This window comes from Mus caroli, unplaced genomic scaffold (assembly GCF_978045245.1).
Source record: "Mus caroli unplaced genomic scaffold, Mus_caroli_1 scaffold_1, whole genome shotgun sequence".
In the NCBI taxonomy this organism is placed as follows: Eukaryota; Metazoa; Chordata; class Mammalia; order Rodentia; family Muridae; genus Mus; species Mus caroli.
The window spans coordinates 79,262,861-79,285,156 of record NW_028227256.1 but is presented as its reverse complement, the minus strand read 5'-3'; the positions used below and the strand labels follow the sequence as shown (position 1 = coordinate 79,285,156).

Genomic DNA, 22,296 nt, shown 5'->3' with positions numbered 1-22,296 from the left:
CTTTCAACCTGCTAATGCCTGTTCTATTCTCTAGATGGCTGGGTGGAACGTGCTAGATATTTTAACAGGGTTGTAGGTATGTTTTTAAATTTATTTATTTATTTATTTATTTATTTATAGAAGGAGATAGTTAGCACACTTAATTATAGGCCTCCACTTGAGCCATTCAGTTCCGTTGCTGCGGACTATGTATAAACTTAGCCCTCTTTATGTGTAAACTGTGTAGTACTTTAAAGCTAACGTCACCGCTTCCCTCTTCTCTAAGCACAGCATGTTTTGATCTACCCAGGGAGTATTTTTAAAAGCTGGATGTCTAAGAATGTAAACAATCGGGAAGGGAGATGCAGCTGTTTATAGTTTACTTTTTAATCGCATGTTCTTTTTCGGCCTCTCTCATGGCGAGGGACTTTTATTTACCTCTTACAGTGCGTGGCTCATGACTATATAAGTATAGTTTTTCTGCTTTTTATTTTGGCTTTCTAAATAAAGAAGAGAGGACTTGAAGGAAAACTACTGGGTAAAAATATCCACATGGCCACTAGGTCTTAACCAGAAGCAGTGGGGCAGCAGAGTTTGGTCCCCTTAAAGGGAAAAGGATTCTACATTAAAGGGTCCATAACCTGCAGGCCTCAGTCTTTACCTTTGGTTCCCCATGGGTTTGCTTGTTTGGATCTTTTAATCCCACTCAGGTGTTGTGTTTCCTGCTGTCTACTCTACTAGAAATGAGGGGCCTGCATTTTCAGTGTCCCCCACACTCCGGGAAAACACATAAGAAGGGATAAGAGCATGCTTGGGCGATGGCAATCTCCTGTGCAGATTCTGTTCTGCAGAGAAGGTATTTCTGATAGGTGGGTGCCTCTGAGGTGGACTGTTGTTTTGTTTCAGTGGACATTTATCACCGTGGCATTTCAGGATGTAATTTCTCATTACTCTCTGTAAACACAATGGGCACCCTTTGTTTTCCTCTCGTAAAAATAACTTTGTATATTGGAGTGGACTCTATTTAGATGAAAGACTTAACAATACTTCCACCCTTGCTTGCTTTTTTCTTTTTTTTCTTTTTTTTTTTTTTTTTTTTTTTTTTTGCATTGTCTATGAGTGTGTGTGGTTAAAAGCATGAGATTTGCATTCCAGCTGTCCTGGATCCAGGCTGTGAGATTTTGAGGATTCGTACTCACCCTTTCTAATCCTTCTCTTACTTGGTTTAGAAACTAGAACAATAGGATAATCTCAGTTTTGTTGTAGGGTTACATCAAATAATGTACATTAAGATCTTCAGTGTATCACTTGGCATGTAACCACCACAGCCTTTACAGATGATGGAAATCCTCAATTGCCTTATCGGTGTTTATGGGCAGGGCTGGATGACACCTTGGACCCCTTTCAGGATACAAATATAAATTGGAAACAATTATCATCAATATTAAAAGTGCTTTCTTTTCTTAATCAGGATGCGTGGTTTGTAGCCTTAAAAATGAACACAGTTTTTAAGAATATTGTTCAATTGGAATGGCGCTTGGTGGGTTTGGGGAGGGGGTATGGACTGCTAAGAATTAAGCACCAGGGCCTCTTGTAGGCTAGTCAAATAATTATTCCTTGGCCGTAACCCAAACAAATCCCTGTCTTCAATTAATGTCAGCAGTGGGGATCTTTTCCGCAAAATTTGAAGGCCATTATCTTTGCTTTAACTGAAAAAGTTTAACCTAACCAATTGGCATGGACCTAAGGATAAAGGAATCTGTATCTAAAGATTTGCCTGTATATGTCTTGTTTAGACATCAAGAACAGTTAAAAGGTTAGCTATAAGAAACATAAAGAACAGACTAATAAGGATGGCAATCAACTGCAAGCTTATTTCCAGCCTCGGAAAAAAAAAATACATGTGTGTGTGTGTGTGTGTATGTGTGTGTGTGTGTGTATGTGTGTGTGTGTGTGTATTATATGTTAATATAGTACATATTTCTGACTATTTTATGACATAGTTGGAATACATAGTGAATCTATAGTGCCTAGCTAGACATGATTTGTCTTCTAGATAATGACATAGAAAAATGTTAGTTCTGCAAATGGGTGCTTTAGAATGTCTCTTTTAGTCTAAGGGCAGTGTAATCCAAATAATGGTTCAGCAATACATATGGTAGGCTCAAGACAAGATAAGAAGGACCTTCATACCCAGTAGAATAAAATGATAAAGTAAATAAGGTCAAATATTATCTGGTATGTGTAATTGTTGTGATTTTTAGAGGCTCCCCACTCTGAAAACATGAAATTGCAAAGAGGCATAAGTTTCTTCCAAATAATGTGCCGCCCTATCTCTTTCCCTTTCCACTATCCTCTCTCTTCTAGGAGCCCCATGCTAATAAATTATGTGCTATAATTGCTAAGTTGTCAGGCTCTGTGATTCCTGATCTACAGTCACCATCTCATTCTGTCTGAACTTTTATTCCTGTCTTGCTAGTTTACTAAGACTAATCAGCTGGCTGAAGCCCCACTAGGAAGTTGAGCTGGGCTCTTCCCATGCAGCAGTCAGTGACTGTGGCTCACACAGAAGGTGTCTCTCAGGAAGCTGACGTCCTGTTGTATCCCACAGCCCTGGGTAAAAGGCACTCTTACTTTGTCCCAACTTGTTAGGAAAATAACTCAGGTGAATTGCTTGACATGTCAGGAGCGCAGGTTGGCAGTGGTTTGAGAACTGCTCTTATGGAGATTTTCCTAAAATGGCATTTCCACCTTACCATTTCTTTTTGTCTTTGAAAGTGTTTGCCAACCTTGCCTAGACATTGTTGTTCAAGACCAACGAGCTGCACTTCAGATGAAACACAGACACAAGCCTTGTCTGTTGCTGTACAACCATACTCTTTTTATTACCATTTTTACATTCTTTTCAATGCAAAGTTGAATTTTTCTTGAATTTTCCTTTGATTTCTTGGCTCTCTCCCTGAAGGTAGTGCTAGTAAGCCCCTAACTGGTCAAAGGCAGAGAGGAGAGGCCCTGAGGGAGGGTCTCAGCCTGTACACTAAGGTCACATGGCCCTTAAGTTAGTACTGATTGCATTCAAGGCAGGAAATGAGCCAATTTGGAGCCATCCTGGTTCATCTGTTTGAGAGCCTTTGGGAAGGGGATCCTGTTTACTGGAAATTTTTGGGAAATCCCAGAAGCTATAGTGAAGGTACCTGAAGGGCATTGCTAGTAGGATAGAGTGGGAGGGGAGAGTGAGGAGAGATGGGAAGGTAAGGATCACCTCCAAAGAACCAGGCTTGCCCTGGAGAGTGTCCCAATCACCCTCTTCCTTCTGTCTTTATGGAAGCAAAGCACCCAGAGATCACGCGACCAGGAAGGCTGGTTCCCCTAGTGGCATGCAATGGTCTTAGGATAAATTTTGGTGAACTTTTTAAAAGCAAAATTCAGGACTGCCTGTTATTGGATTCTTCATAAATTATTCACAACAATCCAAACAATGGGTGTCTGATACTAAGGTAAAATTGTGTGACATTGTCAGCATCCTGGGCTACAGTCTGGAAAGAAAATTTGCTTGTTACATGATGGAACCACAGCAGTTCCTGAGACTGTATAAGGAGGATGTATCATTTTTGTTATAACCTTTATAACCATAGGGATCAGCTGGAATAGCTTACTGTTTAATCATCTATGAATTAACTTATTCTGTGTTCATTGTTTTGTGTGAGTGTGTATGTGTGGGTGTGTGGGTGTGAGTGTGTACCTGTGTGTGTGTGCACGAATGCATGAGTGTATGTGCAAGAGTTTATCTATGTGTGTGAGTTCTTGTGTGTGTACATGAATGTGTATGTATGTGTGCGTGTGAGTGTGTACATGTGTGTGTGCACGAATGCATGAGTGTATGTGCAAGAGTTTATCTATGTGTGTGAGTTCTTGTGTGTGTATGTGAATGTGTATTTATGTGTGCGTGTGAGTGTGTGTGTGTGTTTAGAATTTTTAGCCCTTCAGCTCATCAGTAATGCTTCCTGAATCCCATTCAGCTATTCATTACTTTTTCTTATTTTCCTTTAGTATAAACTTAAAAGATAACAGACATGAAGCTGCCTTCCCGGGCAGATCTGTAATACAAAGGACGACTGGAATGCAGGTCTTGGTCTTACATCACAGCTGTTGTTTGTTGGCTTGTTTGCTTTTGACTTTTTGTTTTCAGCAGTAGACCTTCTGAGGTGGATACTTGTGTCATGAACTGTGGGGAAAAAAGTCTAGGAAATAGCATACTGATTTAGATATTCCCTCTCTGAGACTCAGGTTACAAAGGTGTTGAGTCCAAACAGTCAACTTGAATCACAGAACAAGTAGTCACAAGTGACTTAAATGTCCCTTTATCCCCATACCTCCTCATGTTATCTCCCTGTGCTTGCAAGTGACTGTGGGGCTGGGTAGGGTATTTTCTCTACTTTATTAACTCGTAGAAGCCAATGGAGGCCCTGTTCAAGATTGGCAGGACAATGCAGGGCTAAGTTGGGTGAAGATACGGACTTGGGAGGACTAAGCATATCTCCTCGTGGGCTACCCCATCAGGACAGGTAGAGCAGTACCTCATCCTGCCCCTTCTTCCCCAGACACCATAGCCTTCTGTTCCAGAATTAGTGCCTCACTATGTCATTTCATCTGAAAGTTTCTCTGTAGGAAGAGGAGAGAATCACAAATTAGGACTGAGTAGATTGGCTAGATGGCTTCTAGCACACACACACACACACACACACAAAGTTATTGAGGAAACAGGACATGGCACAAGCTAAGATGCAAGCAAGCATAGTAATTTTGAAAAGGGTCTAGATATTCAAAGAGATGATTTGGGTCTTTAAAGAGGCATGGTAGTGATGGGCTCTAAACGTAGAAAGTTCTCAGAGGAGCAAGTGTCAGGACAAGAACCTCTTGCCTCATGCTCTTGCTGAGGGCTTGGCAAACCCTAGAAGAAGTCAGGGAATAAGCCACATTTGGAGCCTCTTCATCTGGAGGTAGCAGTCCCAGGGCAGAATTTCTCAGGCAGTGTTGACATTTTGAAGCCAGATAGTTCTTGGTTTCAATTGACTATCCTGTTTATGGTGGGGTATTTAACAATAGGTGTGTACTCCATCAATGAGAAATTAATAATAGTACTCCACCTACTATACCCTATTTCAGTTAAGACAACCAGAAACATCTGTGGATATTGCCAAATGTCCACCGTGAAATAGAATTTTTCCCATCAACCCTATCTGAGAAAATCAGTCTGGAAATTGAGCAAAAGGCTCGGGGATAAGAAGGTATCTATCTACAAAGAGATGGTATCAGCCTCAAGTATATGCTGGAGCTGAAGTTACAGATGTCCCTTGTGTAGACATCAGGTATCTGGAAGGTGACTGCATTCCTCTGTCTTGTTACTGTGAGTTCCTCAGTGTTGCTGTCTTAGTTCTAGCGAAGGCCACAAAATAGAGTGGGTGGCTGTATCATAGTTACTCATCTGATCACTCTGATAGAACACCTGAAAGAAATAACTGAAGAGAAGAATTTAATCTGATTTAGGACTCCTTGGTCCATCATAATGAAGAAGGCATGGTAGCAGAAGTGGCTTATGATTGAGATGGTGAACAGGAATAGGTGACTGGTTCCATTGGGTCAGTAGTCAGAATGGGTGGCTGGTTACATTGTGTCAGCAGACAGAATATGTCAGTAGTCAGGAAGTATAGAGTCTCATGCAGGAGTGGGGTCAGACTAAGACCGATAAGTCTTCTATCCTGTTGACTCACTTCTTCCAGATAGGCCTTACTTTCTAAGATTCTATAACCTTCCAACACAGTGTCACTACCTTGAGACCAAATGTTCAAATACAGGAGCGTGTGGAGAACATTTCCTATTCATACCATAACAGTGGCTAAGCAAGATACAGCTAGTTCTTACAATTCTGGAACCCCAGGGAAGCCAAGATCAGGATCCTGTTGATCTCTTGTTTTCTGAAGCCTTCTTTCTGGTTTGCTGGTTGTCTCATAGGCCCACAATAGACAGCAAACTCTCGTGTCTTATATGGGTAGCATTTTTCCTTTGCTTTCATGATTTAGTGACAACCCTAAGGTCCCATTTCCTAATATAAGCACATGAAGAATATAAAGAAGGCCACAATTTATAATACAGTGATGTCGCTCTATAACCATGCCTTGATTAAGAGTGCCTACGTATTAAGAATTGGTCACAACAGTCCTCAGGGATCTTTTGGCTCAGCCAGACCAGCAGCTCAGCATTGCAATGTGGTCCAAGGACTTTGCCAAGTTAGAGAGACTAAGGGCCTGGGAAATAACTAACTCTGGAAGGACCTCACCTTTGTAAGCATCAGAACCTGAGTTCAATCCCCAGAGCCAGGGTAAAAGTTCTGAACTTGGACCTCTTACTTAGCTTCCCAGTACTGGGAAGACAGAGGCATGTAGATCAGGGCACTCACTGAGCAGCTGCTTGGCCAGTCTCAAGCCATACAGAGATTCGGATTCAAAACTACAAGGTGTGGATGGTGAACAACTAATGACAAAAGGTTGATCTCTGGCCTATGCATGCATGTACATGCAAGCACTCATCACGTGCACACAGGGGCTAGGGATGGTCTCGAGAGCTAAGTGGAAGTGAGACTTGAAAGATGAAAGGAAAGGCACTGGACCTTTGGAGCAGGTGAAAGGTCACTCTCCCTTTAGCAGCCGAGAGAATTTTGTTTCTTTGTGTGAGACAATAAAGAACTGTTGGCAGTTAGTCAGGAATCCACACCGGTGTCTTCTTCAAAGGCCCGAGAGTTGCGAGCAGCCATGTACACATTATCAACTCATTCAGATTATCTTTCAAAAATTCCCCCCTACTCTTCCAGCTGCTAATGGTTAGAGTTGATTGCATCTGGCATCGACTTCGGCTTTTCAAGTTGCTCAGGCAGCCCTGACTGGTCAGGTCACTGTCCTCTTCAGTTCATTCAGATGAGAGATTGGAGGAAGGAATGTAGAAACCTAACCCACCCAGTTCCTCCCCCACAACAATAAACATGCCTCAGAAACTAGAAACAGTGCATTAAAAAACACCCGAGTGAACAGCCATCTAGCTTGCTCGAGTAGTTTCTTTGTGAATGTCTTCATTATCAGACGTAGAAAGGACAAGGGCTTCCATCTTCTAATTTCTTCAGGTAGCAGAAGGAGCGTTTCGGTGGTGTTTCTCGAGATGGCGTTAGTTGGAGACCTCAGATGAGTGGTACTGTCTTGCTAGTTTAACTCCTGCTATGCCCTGTTCATGTATAAAATCATACCACAGGGCATAGTGTAAGCTTCCCCACTACTATCTTTCATTGTTGCTTCTGACATTTCCCATGCCATCTCTTCTCCAATGTAACCACATCTCTCTTCCTAAACAGCATCTTGGATCTGCCTTCAGCCAGCTCTAGCCTGTGGTCGCACTGTAGTCTGTAGACCCATTTGTGCTTACTAGTTCTATAAGCTATTCTCATCTAGCATGTTTCCAATTATTAGGAGGAAATCTGAGTGCCAAGGATTTCTAGGTTTTTTTAGTCAGAGCAGTTACCAAAAAAAAAAAAAAAATCACAGATCAAGGACTTCTATGGCATGCATAATAAGAGATTTTCATGTATCACCTCAATAGATCGCCATGATAACCTTACACAGTGGTTATTGTTATTGCGTGTTGTAGATGGAAATATTGAACTTCAAGAGAGTGAGCAACTTGCCTGGAGGAACAGGGCACAGAGAGGAGGTAACAGAAGTTGTCTCAGTTTCCCGTCACAATCAAATTTGTGAACAGCTTTGGAGTTAGACAAAGTGATCAGTTATTAAAAGGCATTAAAGCTATATGATGCTCACTTTCCATTCTCAGAGTAACCCTTTGCAGGTTGTCTGTCTCAAAAGTCATTTTAGAATGCATTCCCATATAGATTACTTATTTGTCACTGGAGCAGTGGCAATTCACTGTCAACTTGACACAACTAAAAGTCACTTGGGACGAGAGTCTTAATAAAGAATGCTCTAGATCCAGTTGGCCTGTGGCCATATCTGTGAGTATTATCTTGATTGTTAATCAGTACCAGAAGACCCAGCCCACTGTGGGCAGTATCATGCCCTAGGCAGGAGGTCCTGGACAGTATTGAGAAAGGAGAAAGCTAGCTGAGGACAAGCAAGCAGCTGAGCAAGAATGCATGCCTCTGCTTCTTTCTGTGGTTATAATGTGACTTGATACAAGCTCTTGCCTTCACTTCTTCTCAATAATGGGCTGGGCCCTTTCTTGCCTAGGTTGTTTGTTGTCCATGTTTTATCATAGCAATGGAAATGAAACGAGAACACTGGGTGAAAGGACACATTACTGCTTTGTTGTGAGGGATATCTATAGCTTGTCTTTAACACAGCCCATTCCACTGAGTTTCAGCTTTGGACTTGTGTAGTCGAAATTAGGTGCATAGCTTTCTAACTTATTCTTCCCTTTATATTTGATCTTAGACAAAAAGTCAAAGAGTGATTCTTTTTTTTTTTTTTGATGTTGTTTAGAATTTAGCCTCATACCCAAAAAACTTTTGTAAGTTGTATTTCCTTAAGAGTTCTTAAGTTGAGATCAGTGAGATTAGTGTGGGGTTTAATGCATTTGGAAATACTGCCACATTCTGAGGTATTTTCAATTAGTTTCAGAGAGAAAGTGTTCTTTTATTAGTTGGACCACTTTTTTTTTTTTTTTTTTTGGAACAGCTCATTTAATTTCAAACAAAGATCAAATTCACTACAAAATTCTCCTTCCTGCCCCACAGGCTCCTCAAAATAAGACAGGAGACAGGCCAAACAGACAAACTTTTTCCTTGTGACTTGACATGAGGGTTTCCTGGAAATGTTAGTTAGATGTGTTTAGTGGGGAAATAAAGTCTTTTCCTGACACTGAACTCCCAGGAACTGTTGGGAGTGGCATCGTCCTCCTGTAGACCAGTTTAAACCACCTACAGGGAGGGAATCAGGTCACACTGCTGAGGTACCCTGTGGTTCCTTTATAAGTTTCTTGTTTGGTTCCATAGGCATTTCTTGCATTACCAAGATCTTCCATAAAGTCAACCACAACCATAATACTGGGGACTCAGGCTCACATTTGCAGCAATCAGGAAATAGATTAAACACAGGTTTTCCTATTTCTCCAGCTGCCAAAAGTGATGTCAGTTGTGGTAACGATTGTTACTTCAGTTCCCTGCAAATCCAGGGCTTTCTGTGTGAATGTCTGTTCTGAGCCCCGTTCACACGTTGTTATGGAAAATCTGATGATGGTTGTGAAGCAACTGGGTATCCGGACACTTCCTCACATGCCCGGTCAGGGCTTTGCTTTCCTGGAGCCATCAGACTCCAGGGACAGAGCACACATGAGAAACTTACTTAGTGTTTAAGAGCAAAGAAAGGTTTGTGGCAATAGGTCTGCATTCTTCCCTTCTGTCCAATTACAGAAACTATGTTGCAGACATTTTTGCTCTTTCTACACCACATTGTAAAGGGGGCCATGGTGGAATTCAAATCCACTGGTTTGTATCCAAGCCAGATTTATAAACTCTGTGTCCTGTATTTCTGACCATTATAAAGAAAATAAAACCCTAACCAAAAAAGTGATATGATGTTTCAATATAAACCTCAGAACTAATTAGAATGTACTTCTAGTAAGAGAGAATAATGTTGTCGAAACAACACCATGAGTGTGAAAGACTTCCTGCCCATGACACTTTCGGTCCTGCATGTACCTTAGAGAAATTTTTCTAAGTCTTGCTGCTTTGATTCTGTCGTGTGTGTGTGGACATATATATTACTTATGTTATTGCTGTGGCAAAAGCAGCTTAAGGATGGGAGAGGAATTTTTTAGGATAATGATTCAGGGACATAGTGTATCATGGTGGTGAAGTTCCAGAAACAGGAACAATAGGCAGCTGGTCCTGTGACATCCTCAGTCAGGAGGTAGAGAGGGATGGGTACTGTTGCTAAGCTCCCTGTATCCTTTTCATTCACTCCTGGATTCAAGTCCACATTTAGGCTGTCGAGAAAGTTCCTCAGCAACATGCACAGAGGTGTGTCTCCTTGGTGATTCTAGATTGGTCAAGTTGTCAAAATTTATTAATCATAATAATGTACGGTATTGATGGAAACATTGAAGGCATTTTGATTTACCGATTTCTAGGAGCACTATTATGCCTTTGGTGCCATTTGCTTTATTATTGTGCTCCCCCTTAATTGATTAAAGGAATGCAAAATGACTTTTTAAAAGTAACTTTAGAAGATTTTAAAATTACTTTTACTTTATGTTTATGAGTGCTTTACCTGCACATATGTGCACCATATGCATTCTTGGTGCCTACAGAGGCCAAAGAGGGTGACCAACGCCCTGGAATTGGAGTTACAGATGGTTGTGAATTGCCATGTGGGTGCTGAGATTCAAACTGCCCCCCACCCCGCACCTCGAGAGAGCACCCATTGTCCTTAACCCCTGAGCCACCTCTCTAGCTTCAGTTTAAAATATTTATTTTTGAGTTTTATTTAATTCATGATTGACTCCAAACCTTTCCTTACTGAGAAGTGAACATCTCTGCTTAAACTTCTTTTCTCATCCTTAATTATTTTGAGCAGTTTCCAGAGCCTCATGGAAGCCAGGGAAGAACCCACCCCCACCCCCCAATGAGGGCAGCACTCACCCCAGCAGGCCACAGAGGAACCAAATGGCTCCATTGCCTCCTTGGTAGATCTTGATATGTCCTTTTAATAAAGCTTGGCTTTCTTCGTTGGTGGTCTCCTGAAGTCACCAGCCCTGCCAGGTCTTTTGTGGCGACAAAGGAGGAATTGGAGCGAGATGGCCTCTCACATGTTGGCACTCCATCCTGGATTTTCTCCCTGGCAACTCTGTGCCCGTCAAGGTCTGGCCAGCAACCTTGTTATTTTCTCCAGCTCGCCTCTCCCCATGTGACTGGCAGCAGGCATGAGTGGTATTTAGGCAGGTCCATTAAAGCATTGGTGTGGCCTGCTTGGTTACCCTTTGCCATTTAAGATCATGGTACCCAGGCTTGCCAGCTCAGTCTTGGCCAGTTTGAAAAGAAGTTTTCTTTCTGGAGCTTCAATGCCTTTCCATTTTCCAACATCAAGTAGCACTGTCTCAGTCCTTACCTCTAACCTTCATTCTACTCTTTGTTTATTTTGGTGTGATCACCAGGAGGCTTTAGAATGGACAGTACTTTCACACTCTCTATTTTCATTTGCTTCCAGCTTGCCTTGATACTTCCTAACCGCACCTTCTAAAGCCCAAATAGATTCTCCTGTGCACTAAACTTTCGAATCTCTCTGGTCATAGCTTTCCTTTTTCTTAAGTGGATGGTTGGCAGGGCTGGCAGAGGTGATGCTCTGGAGTGCTGTTTAGTTCTCTGGTACTTTGTCAGAGTTCTGGCTGTCAGTCACAGGATCCTATTAGTGTTGCAAGTCTAGCAAGTAGAGTAGCTCTTCCATGTCCCCATCTCAGATTGTGTAGTAACAAGTGTTATAATTAAGGGATACCTGTTCGCTGCAAGAACTGCAATGCCATTTGCAACTGGTATGTTTGGATTTGTTATTCTTTATTTGTTATTTGGTGGGCTCATTTACTAGACTGAGGAATGGTTTAAAAAAAAAGTTTTCTCAGGGTATGTTGTAGACGAGCATCAATATATCAATATTCTAGAAGATGTGAGTTTTGAATTAGTTATACCAGGAGTTACTATTGCTGCAGCAGCAGCAGCAGTGGGGTGGAATCCAGAGGAATGGATGATTGTGGCATGAAGTTGGATGTAATTGTGTGAAATAAGAGAATGGCGGGCTTGGAAACTGAAGGAGATGTCTCCCCATAAAGTGCCTGCTGTGCAATCTTGAGCTTCTGTGTTCAGTGTCTAGAGCCCACTTTAAAACACTGGGTATGGTGGTGTGTATAGGTAATCCTCTCATTGGGAGGTGGAGACAAGAGGATCCCTGAGGCTTGCTGGGCTGCTAATATAGTTGACTCAGGCGAGTTTCTGATTTAGTGAGAGACCTTGTGGTAAAAATAAGAAGTGGAGAACTGAGGAAGAAGATACTGTATGTTGCTACCTCGGGCATCACAGCTCCCATCTTGGAGCACAAACCAGTGCTCAGGAGGCATTTTTGAACCCTCGAACTTCTTCTCTCTTCATTTCCCAGTTGGGGGATGAAAACCAAGACAGCAGAAGCTCACCTCACATTCTGACTATAAACAATGAATTAGGAACATGGGAGAAAGGATAGGATCTTAACGAGAATGATTTTTAAAATAGGCTAGTAATTTCATGTGTTTCTCCCTCGCGTGTTTTTGAGTGCAGAAGTATGATTTGAATGTTAGTTTTCTCTTTTTAGAAGACACTTAAAAATGAGTGCAGAGTTACAAAATCTCAAACCCTTTATGAAATTAGGATAACTGATTTAACAGTTACCCCATAGGTACTGGGCATTATATATAACATTTTTCCCCTTCTGTAGATCTTTTATATTTTATAATGTTCTGTATTGTATCTTTTCTAAAAGCATAGACTTATGTTAAATGTAACACTACTATGCTGTTTTTGCATTGGGTACTGTAGGCTCAGTCTGTCTAGATTGCAATAGGGTAGTGATACAGATGTGGGAAGATGAACGGAAGTCCATAAAGCTTCTGAGAGGTCTGCCTGGAGTCTGTTGTCTCCCTGATGCACCGGATGAACTAAGTCTTTGCAGCTTCAGTCTTGATGCTCTCTGGCTTTAGATAATAGGTCACTGTGAACCATCAGCCCTGCTTAGTTGGCCCCTTTACTCACCATATTTGCCTCTGAAAGCTTTTTGGCTGTCTCCAAAGATCAAATGTGCCCTCCAAGAGCTAAGACCAGCTGCTAGAGAGACCATGGGAAAGACTGTGCCTGAGGTTGGGAAGACAGTTGCAGAAAGAAATGGGAACTTGAGAAGGTAGCACACAGGCACTGCTACAAACACTGGCTGCATGATTGGAGTATGTCTGCTGCCTCTGAAAGGGCCAGTGGGAAGGAGAGCTCTCCCTGAGGGTTGTCTGTCAAAACTCCTGTGTCATTACCCAGTAGCTAGCCTTTGTGTGCAGCCACAGATTCACACCATTGCATCAACAGGTGTGAACTTCACCCTGTAGCCAGCCTTCTGTTCCCTCCTCCCCCACATCACCTCCATCTCTCACTCACTCTTTTGTAAGTCCCTAAGTTGGTGACACCAACAGGTGAGACCTGTGGCTGAGATGGATGTCAGTAAAGATTTATAGGAACCCCTTTTTAAAGTAGCATGCTAAGACTTTGGAAGGAAAGTATTTGATGAAGGGGTGTATGCTATTTTATTATTATTATTATTATTTTCTGCTTTTTGAACATGCTTATGCAAAATTACAAGGGTTGCACCTGATGGGAGCAAAGCAATGTATTTAAGCACACATCAAGGCCATATTTTTATCTCCCCACAAGGGTCCCCTAGCCTCTGTCCTGTACACCCGTGCAGTTTGACATGTGTGATGATAATCCTGCGTACAGTTTGTTCCCAACCTAAGCTGTTTGTTCTGCCCTTCTGGAGGAGAGCCAGATATGAAATAGAAACCATGCCATGTGCCCTTCATCCCCCACCCACCCCTTCTGCATTACATATTTGCATTATACAGTGTGGCCCACCTGACTCATTTTAGTTCCAGAGCTGTGAAGTTCTGTCTGGGTGTCTCTTGGTATTGTGATAGGAGTTCAGGAAAACCTTAGAAGTAAATGAGAGCCCTGGAGCTTGGCCGGTGAGTTTCATAGCCCAGCTGGGGCTGTTGGTAGGACTGTCTGACCCTTTCTCCTCCTGAAGTAAGCAGTCTCAGTGCAGTTACAATGAGAAACCCAGAACACTCGTGTTTGTTTTTGCATTGGCATCTCCATGCTGAGTCTTTACTAGTAAGTAAAAAAGTAGCTTGTCTTTTACAGACAGAATTAATATTTTAGAATAAATAGAAATATCATAAAATTAGAGGCTTCGTTTGGTAGACTTTAACTTATCTGAAACCCACTGTGTAAACAGTAAATGCTAATGGATCAGAATTACAGCCAACCCCTTCAAGAGGAGATGGAGTCCGAGCTTGTTGGTACACACTTCCTATAATCACAGCACTGGAAAGGCTGAAGCAGGAAGATCTTGAGTTCAAAGACATCCTGTACTACATAACAAGACCCAGACTCATACACAAAAACTAAGGCAAGAGGGAAAACAAGTTGTTTTGGTCAGCATTTGTGCCTGTGAGTTTTAAAACCACTGCCTTCCTGTATCTCACCTTGATCTTATCTGAAACTATTGCCTTTGTTATCCATGTAATTAGATAAAGACCTCCTGGTCTGTCCATTGAGATTTTCACCATGTATCTGGGCTAGATCTATATATTTAACTCCATATGTCCCTTAAGGTCTTTGGGAAGCCTATAAAACCACATCTTTCTTATGGCCTACCCATTGCTGGTCTCTTACCAAACTGAGCCTTGTTCTATCTTGTCTTTAGTAGCAAGTCCGTGGCATGCCCGCCCTTTGTTTGGTTCATGTTTATGAAGTGTCTGCTATGTGGCAAGCCTTGTACAAACACTGGGGTGACAATCCTGTTTCCATATCCACAGATTAGCCCTTTCCTTCTGACCCCAGCCAAATGTGTCAGTAAGGTACTTACCTAATGTTCTTAGCTAAAAGCGCTCTTCCCTCCTTTGTGCATCTAGAACTGCCCCCCCCCCCCCCCCGTGCACCTGTTGTGAAATTCACCTGTTTGCTTCACAGTCTATTAACTTATGAATGAAACATGCCTGCCTTTCCGGAATTGCTTGCAGGCACACTTCATCAGGATGCAACTTTGCCTACCCCATGGCATTTAATGTAGCTGTTCACTCGTTCAGGAGTATTTATGCTAATTGACTCCACTATAGACTGTTCGGAACACTCTGTTGATTTGTACAGATTAAGTTCTGGGTTCATGAAAAATAAGTACTGCTGAAGGGACTGTCTGATGTAAAACTTGAGAACAAGAAATGCTTTCAGGGGTTCATAAAGAGTCCCCTTTCTAAAGGAGAATGACAGATAATGTCCTGTTGTGGCCAGCTTTGTTAAATTGTAGAGAAGAAAGGCAGCATTTTCTCCTAAATAAATTTCTATGACACCTAAATTAGAAGCTTGAGTGTAGGCTCCAACTATTCCTTATGTTTTCTAATATTTTAAATGAGAACCAGAATGTACATTTTTGCTTCAATCAAAACCCCAATGAATTTTGTATTCATTTGTTGCCAAAACTCTTGAAGCGCATGGGTTACATTGATGTTTACTGTTTTAGTATTGACTGTGTCTGGTTTGTAGTTGCTATAAACACTTGCATTTTGAAAGAAAATTTAAATAGTGTGTTGATTTTATGTAGGTACCGCTTGTGCCTATAACATTAGCTCAGTCTTCCTTCTGAAAGGGGTGAGCTCCCCGTATTGTGATTGAATCCACATTTCCAGATGCCTATGGTGACATTTTATTTTTATTTTTCCATTTTCTTCCCAGAATGAAGACCTAAATGACCTCAGCAAATCCTCCTTTTAACTCATGGGTACCCAGACTCGAACTATTTCACAATTCACAACCAGGACCTCACGTCTTCCTCCTCAGTAGATGGTACGATGCATCCGTTACAGTTTTGTTTACTTTGTACGATCCTCAGGAGTTCATTGACTGAACTGCACGTTCTACATTGTGCCAAGCAACAAGAAAGCACTGTGACACCGGAACAATTAGTGTGCATAAACTTCATCTTGAACTTTAAGGACAGCTGGTCACGAAGAGCTGGTGCACTCCCTACCACCAAGAGAATGGGTTTACTCTCATCAAATTTGCAACCGACGCTTCCTCTACTCTGAAACCATGTTCCATGATGCGCCTCTGTAAATTACTTCATATGGAACTGTTCATGTTGGGTGGAGAGAGTATTAAATATTTAACATAGGTTTTGATTTATATATGTAATTTTTTAATGAAAATGTAGCTTTCCTTACAGCACATTTTTTTTTTTTTTGGATGTGGAACTGAGGTGTTCAATGTTCTGTTTTAAAGAGTGGGATGAATGCTTAAAACAAGGTTATAAAGAGTAGACTAGGGGATGATCCTTGTTTTAAGGTTCTAATTCAGAAAAATAATATAATAAGAATCATAGTGCCATAGAAGGTTCTGGACTGTATAGTTGTACTTGCTGATATTGTCTCTTGTAATATAAACTTGATGTTGAGCTGAGTTCCTTTTAAGAATTAAGCTTAGTTTTGTATGTTGGTTTTTTTTTTCCAAACGGAAGGAGGATGTATTCTACTGGGGTGTTTTCAAGTGTCGGCTTAGAATTGGAAGTTGAATGGAAGCGAACTGTAACAAAGAAAGGAAACCACAGACTTCCATTGTAAATACTGTAGAGAGAAGAAGCCATGAGCAATCCCTTCAAGTCAAAAGCTCTCCTTGGAATGAAGAATGTGGGTGTTTATAAATTCTGAAAATGTCTTTCTGTTCATAATACTAGACACTGTTGGACCCTCCCCCCACTTCTATAAGCTTTTACCCCCACCCACCCTCGTCCTTTTTTTCTGTGTACATATCATGTTTCATTTCATACATTGCCTCGAGAAGGCTCAAGAGACAAGTGCATTCTTGCTAACTGGAAATTAAAATTCCAGATTTTTTTTTGTTTGTTTTTTAAGTCATGACCAGGGTTCTGTGTTTTGTTCCCTAAGACACCTACCTTGTGTGTTCTGGGAACTTGCCGTGTTATGTGTGTTTGAAATGAATGCAATTGGCCCATTTGCCCTGGTGTTTGCTGGCCTTTTAGTGGTTAGCTAATAAAACACAGTTTACAGAGAGCACATAAAAACTTAGTGACCTGCTGTTGAAACATCTAGTTAGGAGTGAAAATGTTAATCCTTTCCTTGTTTGGAAGGTCCACATATCTTGGAACTTTTTACTTTATCAAGTAGAAATGGCAATGACTATACCTGAAGGTGTTTCCTCTGGAATTGTAAATTGTCTTTGCCTTGAAACTCCCTGAAATGACAGTGAGGATACAATGATCAGGCTCCCTCTGAGTCCCTGTGAACTCAGCCCTGCAGCAGGGAGGAGCAACACTCTACTTCTGGGAAGGTTGGAGCCTCCTGGGTGGGGCTGCAAGGAAGGAGCAAGGGTTGGGAGGCACTGCAGTTGCCCAGTTGCCCTGATCAACTGGTTGGGGACCCCTGGCTCTATTCAAAGAGATAAATAGACCCCCAACTGCTGAGGTTCGGGTTAGTGTTCAGTCAACCAGATGTACAATGTTCAGTGTTGCAGATCTTAATCATTTGCATGCTCATCAATTTCTAAGATAAATAGGTCTCTAGTCATAAGAATTCATTGTTTTCAAGGAACTCATCAAATGACATCATTTGCTGTCAGTTAGAAAGGCTTTGAAAATAGGAAGTGAAAGTTGGTTTTTTACAAATGTATGAGAAAAGACTCTCATTGTTAAAGTGACTTTTAATTTTTTTTTTAAGCATTCTGACTCAAATTCTTGCTAAGGTAAGAAGAAAGCAAGCTGCTTGCTCTCTGCCCTCAAGGATCTGAGTTACTAAAAAGAGACTAGAGAACAATGTCCGCCCCAACCATTTGCCTGTAAAGCTGGCTGAAGTTTCTCAAGGGGCCTAGGCTTTGAATATTTATGACTAACATACCTCTGCGTGTGGGGTTATTGACACTTGGGGTGAGAACAGGAACAAACAGACTGGACAATCGTCTCCTGGTTTCTATCTCTCTTGCTTTGTATTGGGTCAGTAGTGTAAAGGTAGCCTTTCTTGTTCAGCTTCTTCTAGACTTTACCTGAGCTGGGGTTGATGAAAGCATCAAACTTGGCTGACTTAGAACTGGAAGTTGCTGGTACCCAGGCTGAAATCTCTTGTGCTGGCTTCTTGAAGGGTTTACTTTAAGCACATCAGCTGCTAAGTTTTTGTGTTCAATTCCTATTAAAGGCGGTTGGCCTTTATCTACTTCCAAGAATTTGCAGGCCAACCAAGGGCTTATATTAATGGGGCTTCTAGTGGCTTCTAGCTAACCAGGAAGTTAGTGGCTTTTTTCTTTATGAGACCAACCTTTCACAGCATTCTTTCTTAAAGACTTGTTAAGACAGGGTTTTTAAATTCTTCTTTGTGAAAAGAACAGGTATGCTCCCTTGGCTATGATGATAGCTTTCTTTTGGGCAAAAGCATAGCCCTAGAACCAGCTGGAAATGAGGGGACTCCATTAATGATCAACCGCCTAGATCAATAATGACAAATCAGTACTGATGCTACATGTGTGGCTATTTCTTGCTAACTTTCAAAGGTCAGGGACACTCTTGACTAATTTACCAACTACAAAAGTAGATCTACTCAAGAATCATCTAGCCAGAAGTAGAGAGCTTTATCCTGTCTTTCCTTGGCATTTGTCTTTTAGCTCTCATTTATATGTGAGACAAAGTGTTAAGAAACAATCTTACTGTACTATAGGAAACAATATTTTATAGTGTGGAAACCCTATTTGATACAGTGGAACATCCTGAAAGCAATATACCATGTATTTGGATACACCTTTAAAACGGGTGACTTAAAGATAAGGGAAGATGGCTTACCACATGTTGACAGTAAGAGCCATGACGGATAGTACAGTTGTGAAGTGCTGTGGCTAGGGGTGATAATGATCCCATATTTACCTCACGCTGCCTTGGCTGAGCTCTCTAAGTGAGATAGTCATACAAAGAGGTCCTATACCAGGAAACTGACATTGGGGAGAAAAGGATTTTTTGGAAGGCATATGGAGGACAACTCGGGGAACCAAATAAGAACTAGTTTCTTGGTAGTGACAGGACAGGAGGGCTAGTGCTGTCATGACAAGGTGGATGTTAGCAGGAGGTGATGCTCTCCTCACCTGCTCTGGCTGCTTGAAAGTCTTGAAAGAAGCAGGGTGTTCTTCCAGGTGTGTGAGCAGGCACAACCTTGTCAGTAGTAACAAAAAGAGGTCCATGCTGGGCTGGGGTTCTTAGCTATGGAGAGTAAAGACAGCCTTCCATATAGTTAGTAGAACTAAGCATTAAACACTGGGCCTCTGGTCATCCCTGAGTCAAGCCTGAGATGGTGATGGTTCAGTCTCCTCCTCGTGCCTGCAGAGAGTATGGCACAGCTAGTGTGTTGGGTATCTATCACTCACTATTCGCAGCTAGAGCACCAAATAGATGCTGGAAGGAGACTGAGAGGTTCTGGATGTGTTTGGCCCTACTCTTAATTAAAGAGCCTATAATTAGCAAATATGGTTTTTAAGCATATGACTTGGGTAAGGCATTATTTCCCTTCTCTAGCTTATCCATGATGGCTTGGCATTTGGGATGTCCACACCAAGAGATGGGTATGTTATCCCTTTGCCATCCACCTGCTATGTAAACCTCTCTTTGTCCACGCTGTCCCTTTCTCCAGCACTAACCATTATGCCATACCGTAGAACAAATTCACTACCCAGGAAAATGTGTCTGTTTGCATACTCATCTGTAGTGCTAGCATTTTTATTTTAGTCCATTTTAGAACTTTGCCACTGGCCTAAGAGTATAGTTTTCAGAATAATTTTTCTTATGTAGTTGTTTTCCTTATACCTCTTGGCTACAGGGTGGGCCAAACGAATGCTATCTATCTTTCCATTTGCTGTGTGTGGTTTGGTTTATCATCTGAAGATGGTGGTGCTATCGATGGTGCTACTTCATCTGTGTACAAAAGACCGACGCATGGTCTATGTTGCTACCAAAACATTTACTGTATATATGTGGATAACATATTATGTATATATGTAATGGGTACCAGGCCAGGTTTATATTTTTTTTCTTTAGACGTGTTTCACTTTTCCAAGCTTTCTTTATAGTGTTATGCTTGTGTTCAATTCTTTTACCCCCAATTCTGTCTGGTACTTAGAATTGTAGTGTCTTCATCGTTAATTAAAGAAAACCATCTAAATGAACCCACAGATGTGCATATCAGTCATTCTGACTTATTGTCTTTCACTATGGGACCTGGGACAGAGATGGGCCATTCATTGGTTGGTTATGGGCAGTTTATACTGTGAACACGCTTCTATAGTTGCTCTTTGGAACAGGTAGTTTTCTGTTCCTTTTTTGGTCAGTGTTCAATGGCAGAGTATACTAAGAAAGAGAGCTCTGCAAAGATTTTTACCTGCTTGATAGCTGGTGGTACCAAAGGATAAAGGTGTGAGGAAGAAAATAGTGTGTCTTCTCAGTGGAAAGGTCTGTGTTGCCTTTCTGCTCACTGGGACAGCCTTGCCCAGCCTTGCACCTGCACACAGATCCCTCTGTTCGAATGTAGGTTATGGTTCTGGGATCCTAGTTGATTGTCCCTGTAGACCAATGATACTGAGAATTAAGACAAAGATGCTTCTCAGCCCTAGCTCTGAATCATTTGGGAAGATTTCTAAAAGAAGCCATGACTGAGACAACCATGAAAATGATGGTTCAACTGGCCTGGTCATCAACTGCTATCATTCTTCCCTGGTAGATTTTAGCAAGAGGGCAGAGTAAAAACCTTTGCTGGGAAGTGTATAAGCTCATTAGAAATAGCTCTGGAGTGCTGGACTATTCTGGGAATGTGTACTTTTGGGGGAGGGGGACACATGGCTTTCCTAATAGGCAAGTTTGGGAAATCCTGGTCTCTGTGAGGATGGGAATTTTGGATTGTTTTGCCACCAGAAGGTTTAACAACATTGCATTGGTTATTTTTCTATTGCTGGCCTTGGCCAAGGTGATGAGTTTATTTGAGCTTACAGATTTTTTTATCCAGAAGAATAAAATCCATCACTATCATGACAGGGAAGTGAGGCAGCAGGCAGACATGGTGGCAGGGGCAGCAAGCTGAATGCTCTCGTGTTAAACTACAATCAGGAAACAGCAAGAGCATGCTGCGAATGTCCTGAGACTTTTAAACCTCAAAGCCTTCCCTCAGTGATATACTTTCTCCAACAAGGCCACACCTCCTAAGCCTCTCCAAATAGAACCACTAACTCAGAACCAAGCATTCAAATGTCTGAGCCCATGGGGACATTCTCACTCAAACCACCACAAGGACAATCCAGAACTTTTGGAGATAATTATCTGCCTTTCCAGAGTCAAAGCAGCCACGTCCTGCTCTTTTGAGGTTTCTTGCTTAAAAACCTAAAAGGAAAAGATGACATTTATAGCTTAGTCTGTCCTGGCTAACTCAAGCTACTAACATTTTGTAAATAGATTCAATGTTAAGTTTTAAAATTGATTATCTTTAATGACTATGGGTCTCCGAAGATTGACTTATTTGGTACAAATGCTAGAGAGAGCTGCTGGACAGGATAATTGAGATTTTCACTATTTACAAGGAACATACAAAAAGGATCACTGGACTGAATCTATGGACCCCTATGGAAGAGTTAGGGAAAGGCCTGAAGGAGCTGAAGGGGATTGCAACCCTATAGGAAGAACAACAGCATCAACTAACTGGATGGCTCAGAGCTCCCAGGGACTAAGCCACCAGCCAAAGAGCATACATGGGCCTTTCCATGGCCCACACTACATAAGTAGCAGAGGACTGCCTTGTCTGGCCTCAGGGGTTGGGGAAGTGCTTGGTTCTGTGGAGGTTGATGCTCCAAAGAAGGGAGATGCTAGGGGGATGAGGTGGAAGTAGGTGGGTGGGTATGGGAGCACCCTCTTAGAGGCAAAGAGGAGGGAGGAGTAAGAGAGAGGGAGGTCTAGAGGGGGGACCGGGAAGGGGGACAACATTTGAAATATAAATGAATAAAACAATAAAAGAAAAACAAAAAGACAACCCCCAGTGAAAAAGCATAGTTAAAATTTTACTTATTTATCTATTTAATCTCCATGTATATGTAAAATAACTCAAATGATTTCACTTTGGACTACTTTTTTTTAAAAAATTTACAATTAAATTCATAGTTATTACCACTAAAAAAGAACTAATACATGCATGAAGTTGTGGTTGATCTCTCCATTATATTACCTTTTTCCATTTATAGTAAAGAAACAAGCAAACAAAAAAAGCTATTTCCTTGTAGTGGAATTGTAAAGTAAGTAGTGTTTTATCTCCTATTGAAATCACATCTGAGCATCAGCAGCATTAATTAGCGTCTAGTCTGGTTGGAATACACCAATGGTGTGATTTACAACAGAGTCGTCTTCTTACCTTTACACACGTAAGCTATATAGCAAATAAGGTATTGCTGAAAAT

General features: G+C 41.6%; 1 protein-coding gene across 1 annotated transcript in view; it reads left to right on the top strand.

The window, feature by feature from the left end:
• Positions 1 to 20,029, top strand: part of Irs1 (insulin receptor substrate 1) — a 59,602-nt gene extending 39,573 nt beyond the window's left edge. The window contains exon 2 of the mRNA XM_021160257.3: positions 15,554 to 20,029. The gene's annotated coding sequence lies outside the window, so the exon portion shown is untranslated. The remainder of the gene's footprint in view (positions 1 to 15,553) is intronic.
• The last annotated feature ends 2,267 nt before the right edge of the window (positions 20,030 to 22,296 follow it).